Source organism: Pinus tabuliformis, chromosome 3_1 (assembly GCF_031772625.1).
Source record: "Pinus tabuliformis cultivar Carrire ecotype Pingquan chromosome 3_1, CPIR1, whole genome shotgun sequence".
Classification (NCBI taxonomy): domain Eukaryota; kingdom Viridiplantae; phylum Streptophyta; class Pinopsida; order Pinales; family Pinaceae; genus Pinus; species Pinus tabuliformis.
Window position 1 is genome coordinate 404,421,806 of NC_142301.1, and position 7,370 is coordinate 404,429,175.

General features: G+C 37.0%; 1 pseudogene across 1 annotated transcript; it reads left to right on the plus strand.

The window, feature by feature from the left end:
• Positions 1 to 2,562: 2,562 nt before the first annotated feature.
• Positions 2,563 to 6,430, plus strand: LOC149187449 (uncharacterized; annotated as a pseudogene). The gene is made up of 2 exons (XR_016255767.1): positions 2,563 to 2,876; positions 5,538 to 6,430. The product of XR_016255767.1 is annotated as an uncharacterized LOC149187449 (transcript).
• The last annotated feature ends 940 nt before the right edge of the window (positions 6,431 to 7,370 follow it).

The window sequence follows — 7,370 nt, forward strand, 5'->3', positions numbered from 1 at the left end:
ATAAAAAACTCATTATCGTTGTAAACAAAGTTAAAATGGTCATTTAACTTTAAAGCTCTTAAATGTGGTGCTCAATTCCTATATCACATTTTTTTTCTAAGTATCATTTCATAAACTTCTTTAACGATTTTTTTTTTCATGGTTGAATTATTATCAATCTAAATTCATCTTAAATATGAATCTACCAAGCGCCGACAGGGATCAAGTTTGGAGTTCATATGAATCTAAGTTGCTACTCTTGCATTTTATAATGAATTTCCTCAAGTCTTTAAATAAGTTTCATCATAATAAATATCACAGACAAATATCATGGACCATGCCATACCATGACCTTGTAAACCACCATACATAAACCCATCAAATGACTAACTCAAACTTATCTGAACTAGTTTATGACCTAAACGTTTAATGTTAATTTTCTTTAATTTTCTTTTAAATAATTTAACTGAGTCAACATAGCATTACATAACATTTTACAACGTCATTGCCATACTAGGTTGTAGAGCTCCTCTTGGTGCAATAATAAATAAAGTCAAAATGATCATTAAGTTTAAAGATCTTAAATGTGGTGCTTATGCCTTTATTCCTATATCCCATTCTTTTTTAATGAGGAGTCACCCACAAAGTTCCCTTTTCTAGCGAGATGTGTAATTTCTTCATGGTTGAATTATGCTAAGAGATTTTTAAATGAAGGATGTATCTATGGCACCTTTTAATAATTGTGTGGGTTGATTATTCTTCCAAGTGTCTTTCAATGTGCCTAAGCCTTCTATCCATGGATTCCATTTGCCTTTGCATGTGATCTAGGGAGAGAAACATGTCTTATATGGTGACATTTCTATAAGGAGAACCCTGCCAAGGAGCAATTTAAGGTGCCAGTAGATGTCCATAGTATACATATATTGGTTGTATCTACCCCTAGTATGACCTGTACCAGGTACCCACTCTATAACTTCATCTAGCACTTAAAAGTTAATAAGGGTGCACCGTTGATCTGCGAAATCGTGTTCCACTTAGGTCAACTCATCTTGAATAGGTTGCAAGGTTAGTTCTTGAGTCCTAGCTGCTAAGCTTTCAACTTGCAATTGGGCCCACATTTGTCCACACTCTTGGTAATGCGCTGCACCTCGGCAAACCTGTGCTCGTTGATGTGGCATCAAGTTGAGAATAGGGGGCTACCAAGTACACAAATGTAACTGTTTTAGGGTTGAAATTGTTGGAGACACCAGAGATAAGAAGCGGAGAGACATATGTCATGGGCAAGGGGTTAAGTCTCCCACCTATGAAAGCAATGTCTGAGAATGACAGGGGGATATGAAGACCACACTTAGGGGAAAGCCTGGTGCTAGCTTCGCTAGAGAGAGTTACAAAGTACACGAAAACAATCACAGTGAGAGTGAAAGGAAAATGATAGGGGGGACACTTGCAGAAGGAAACTTGAACTCACTTCACAATTGGCACAGTGAGTGGAATAAGGGAGGAATGACTCTAAAGGCTTAGTTGTTTCCTTCCATGTCCACACTTTGAAGGAGTAGGTGTCGACCATGAATGAGAGAGACGTCAGGAAAACTTAAAGAATGACCAACAATGCTAGTTTGTGAACCTCAATTCACTACCAGAGAAGACATAGGTCTAAGCTGTCCACAAAGTGCCTAGCCATAACACCATAATTCTTGAATCCTTTTGCCTAAAATTAAGATGAAAAAGCCAAGGAGAAGCGTTTCCTTGAAATGTTGTCTGAGTGTTGAGAACAATATAGAGATCACCCCAAAAACAAGACACAATTAAGACCTAGAGCGGAGTGCCTTAGTTAAATGCTTTGGTGTGCCCATGAGTGAAAACTAAATTAATTAGTTTTAGTAAGAAGACAAACCTTGCGAGTGAGCTGAGTGGATACAAAATCAAACGAGTGGATTGAACATCACATCAAGCAATCGGTGGAGAAGTGAGGACAAACTCTTGGCATGTGAACTAACTCTTGACCCCATTGCATGGCATTTCGAACGTCAAATGGGGCATTGCCACATCCACTAAGCGTGTGTTTTGGTGAAATAGTGATAGCCTACCCCACCCATCCAGAAAATTTAGTACTATAATTGTCGATAAAATTATTATTTTAAGTTGTTTAAATTACATTTTTGAATCAAAATCCAAAATTTCAACTTATACCCTTTTCAAGGATTAAAATTTGTAATTTGAAAATTTTCAATTAAATTAAACTAATAAAAAATAATAAAAAATATTAGAAAGTTTAAGCTACGCTCTTAGATAATCGTCCAATCGTCAATAAGGTATGAAAAATGACATGAATACGAATCGATGACACCGTCACCTAATCTTTCGTTTTCTTAGATAATTTGATAGTGAAAATAACATATCCGTCTCTGTTCAATCAGTGCCTTATTCCCTTTTGAAAACCGAAATAACACATACACCCACAGGATATGCTCTTGGCCCCAGGGTCAAGGCATGTGCGAACTGTTAGGTACGCCCACCCTCTCGATATGAGGAAGAGACAATATCCCGCATCTTTACGTTTCTCGTACAAATGTCAACGAGGAAAATTATAATTTGAAGATCGCTATCCATGAAATTTAGTTAAACCCTACTAGCTGGATCGCATGTGTCATCTTAAATTTTATAACTAGTAGTGACCCTCGTTTAGATCGTCACAAAGCGACCGCTCCTGGGTTTATCCAAATCCACTGTTTTGTTTAGATCGTCACTAAGTGACCGCTCCTGGGTTTATACAAATCCACTGTTTTGCATTTCTTTATATCCTCTATCCCTTGTCAGCCCTCCCGCATTTTGCATTTAGGGTATTTTGTTGGTCTCAGGTTCCGTCACTCAGCGATCTAAGAGCCTGTAATCAGCAGGTATGATGCATTATCCTACTCGATTAAAGTTCCAATCCTAACTATTCTTGGCCTTTTCTTTTCCTTGAGCGTTTTATTGGCTTTCTATCTGTTCTTTGTACTGAAACTGTGATATCTGATGGGTGTTTTGTGCTCAAGAGATCCATGTATTTATTTTCCAATGTTCACTTTGATTTCTATTTGTATTGATCTAGTGACCTTTGGTGTGTTAAAAGAATGGTGGGGTGAGAGCGGGGACCTTTTGAAATTATCGGATGCTTTGTTGTTTAAAGGTGAACAAGGAAGGAGAGTTCAAGGCTTATTTTTGTAATCCCATATGCATAACTGTCGTGATAGGGTTTCAGTTGGCTGAAGGGTATCCTTTGATCTATGTGATCGTATCCTCGTTCCTTGTCGATTTAGAAAGGTTTAGCGTTGGAATGATTTTTGAAATCGTACTGTGTCAATTCAGAAAGGATTGATTCAGAAGGGATTGGAGTTGAAATGCGACAATGCATGCAAATCCCAAAAGGATTGGAATGCATATAAGTAGGCAAGGGTAAAAAAATTAAGTTATTTCGAAGAAATTGGGAAACATTAGCAAACTAAGCAAACATTGCAGGTAAAAAATTAGAAAACATTGCAGGTAAAAAATTAGCAAACATTGCAGGTAAAAAATTAGAAAAAGGGGAAAAATGGTTTTTATCATTAAGCAAAAGTGATGCTTTGTCTAATTTATGGAATAACCCAATTTTTTTTTGGATCACCCAATTACGTGTGATTTTTTTATTGGGTTTTCTCTGTTTGGAATTGACTCATTGATTAATAGGTACATTATTGATTAATTTACTATTTTTGCAACATAGAATCATTAGTTGGCAAATTTTGCAATTGCAACATAGGATCACTAATCTTCAACTGTGCAATATGGGATGAGTGAATGACATTAGTTGAACAGATGCCTCACAAATGGTCAAACCTGATATTTATGCTATTGCTTATATTCCCATCATTGTTTTTGCCATTTGGGGACGGGCTAGCAATCAGACCCAAAACCTTCCCCAAGTCAGTAGGCTGTTCTACCATTTATTTACATCCACCTCTCAATGCTCATATGGGAACCCGTATGGTTTTGATATCAATGTGTGGATTGCTATTTTCAACGATCACGAGCAGACATGCCAAGGTAAGAAAAAATTAAGAAGCCTGCAATGCCTTTTTCGAAAGCCAAGACTACTAATTCAAAATTTCGTTTTATGCTCCCACCAGTTACCAGTTACCAGTTACTGATAAACGGATTTGAAGATTTGACAACCCTGATAAGACTTGTGAGTTTTCTTACGAACACAGGAACTGTAGTCGTTGGCATAATGAGAAATGTCTCTCCAAATCGACTAGAGCATGCTATCTTGAAGTTTGGATTGGCTTGCAGCTAAGAAGCTGTAAATGAAATGGAAGGAATGGGCCTTTCCCAAGTACTGTTCTTGAAGTCTTGTTCCTTGAATGAAAAAGAATTAGAAGAGGAAGCATTGTAATCAGAAGTAAGTGGTACTGAGACGTAGTGGCACTGCATGCTTTTCCCCGGCACCATAGTCGTTCCTATATTTATGAGCAAGTTGCTTCTGCGGCATTTCAAGCTGAGATGCAAGTGCATAGATAAGTTAACCATTGGAGGAACTGGGTTGAGCTCTGGAATTTAGAATTTATAACTGTGTTATTGTTTATTCTTTTCACATGGCAGTGTTTGTTATTTGTAATGGGAATTGAAACTGTTCTTACTTTTTAGACTTATTTTAAATTGTTTGTTTGTTTGTTTTTTTTTTTAAATTGTGGTTTGACATCTGTTTCTAGTATTAGCCGGAAAAGCTGAGGGCTCAAACATAACTCTGTTTATTAATATCCACATTCTCACCATGGCTTATATGGTTCACAACAGCCACTTTCAAGCAGTTAGTCTTAAGACATGTCATTTTGTTTTAGGGTTAGGTCCTTTGGAATTTTCTTATTTAATTTTATCCCTTATATACTCTAGGAATGTTGGTTAGGATGGGCACTTCAACTTAAATGTTGACCAATCATAAGTTGTGCTTGTTTGCAATTTGCAAGCCTTGCCCTGAGGTGTCATAAATTTGAAAAGCTTAATGGAGGTGATACAACTTTCACACGTTGGATGATGATGTGCACTTAGAAATAACTATTGCTAATAGAAAATTAACCAATTTAATTCGTGCAAAGACTGTTTTTTTTTTTTTTTTTCTTTAATGGTATTTGTAGATTATTTTTTTGAAGGAAGAAACAGAAGGCTCACAGGTTTAATTGCAGTTAAAGCTGCAAGATTTCGTGGTCTCACTGAAGTTGGCTATATTTCATTCTGATATAACTGTCTACCTTCCTGTAGTAGTGGAGTCAAGTGTATTTTTAAACGTGTGAAAATATTTGTTGTTCTTCCTTCCTAGTTATATGTATGATGACATGACTGGTATCAGATCGTCTGATCAATATGATCTCTTGTTTTGTCGGAAATGTTTAACCTCGTGATTAAGTAATTGTACATTTAGATGTATTTATATAATCTAAAGGGCTATGCTCTATTTAGTAGCTATTATGTTCTTACCATGCAGAGCAAGTATGCCCTTTTTAATTCCATTTAGTATCTTGGTTACCATGTTGTGAATTTCCCAGATTATGAGATATGGCAGCCATGGCGCTTCCCAGTCAAGCTCTTTTCCAAGTCTCTTGTGTTTCAGCTGCCCCCAGAACAAGGATTAGTCTATCCCAAAGAAATTCTGTGGGCTTGAGACCATTTCGAAGTATCACCAAGGCATTTGGTCTGAAGTTAACAGAGGCGCGTTGCACAATGGCAGTTCATAAGGTGAAGCTGATTATGCCTGATGGCGTTGAAACTGAGTTTGATGCTCCTGATGATGTTTACATTCTGGATTCTGCAGAGAATGCAGGTTTGGAACTTCCATACTCTTGCCGTGCAGGTGCATGTTCTACTTGTGCAGGGAAAATTGAAAAGGGTTCAGTGGATCAGTCTGATCAATCATTCCTTGATGATGGGCAAATGGATGCTGGTTATGTGTTAACTTGTGTGTCCTATCCCACTTCGGACTGTGTAATTCAAACCCACAAGGAAGGTGAGCTATATTGATGAATATGTGGTTGCCAGCTGAATTTGTTATCTGGCTCTATCTTATGCTTATATTACAAATTATATGAGAGATGATTGTGCAGCATGCACAATCATGATATTTGTCTTCAAGGTAGGTAGGCATTGTGCATGAGTGAACTGTGAGCTCTTTCATGGATGTTAACAAAGTAGTTTTTATGTTAGCATTGTTCTTGCTGAGGAACCAGATAGTATCATGTTGAGGAACTTATGGGTGCTTGACTCAGCTTTATAGGCAGTCAAGGTTGCATCCTGTATTTTTGTGTGCATGTATGCCCTGTTTTCTTGTTTTACTCGGACATGAAGATTGGGATTCTGGCAGAACATCGTAGTTCTTATGATAATATTGTTCTAGATGAGACACTGGATAATTTACGAAGGAATTGTTGGAATCTTGACACAACTTTAGAGGCAATCAAAGTTGCGGCCTCTGTGTTTGTATGCATGTGCTCTATTATATTTTTGAAATTGTATAACATCAAGAGGAGACAATCACATTGATAAATAAAGATGCAAGGAGACTACTACCAAATGAAATTTCATGCTTACAGGAAGATTTTAGGATTTAGTTGAAATATATATGCATCACAATGGTATTCAAAAATGCATGGACCTGTCTGTGGACCTGTTTCTGTATATGCTGTTGTATGTCTCAAGTAAATGCCAAACCTGCAACTTCGTAGTTCAGATTAGTTGCTAGGTTTGTGGGAGCGAGATGTGTATTTTATAATTCATGGGTGCGTGCAATGAAATGCATAGAAGGATGGACAAGAAGTAGGCATGTTTTTGGAGATGGATATCCACAAATTTTTGCGAGGCATTGGCTGTGGTTGTGTTCTATGCTATATGATATATTTATTTCAATTTGATACTTAGATTAATTCAGAGGAGCTTCACTTACACTCATGTAGTGGAGCCTCATGTCCAATGCCAAGGTCAAAAAGGCTTGCTTCCATTACAAGTCTTGGTGTTCATCTTGCTGCATTGCTTGAATGCAAACTTTTGCACCTGTATTCACTGATATGTAGGCACTGCTTGTACATGATTAGATATAGAGAAATAATGGGTAATATGATAGTATTGTTTTTATATTGCAACCATAATTTATCTCTGGCCTTGTGAGATTGTGGTGGAAGCTCTCAGATTGAATACTGGCCCAGGGAAAATGTTAAATATGTAGGCAATTGTGAATGATTAGATATAGAGAAATAAAAGATAATATGATAATATTGTTTCTATATTGCAACTATTGCCCTTGTGAAATTATGGTGGAAGCTCTTCTCGGATTGAATGAACAATCTTAGGGGTTATCTGTTACGTTGTTCTTTGATGTTTGTGATGGC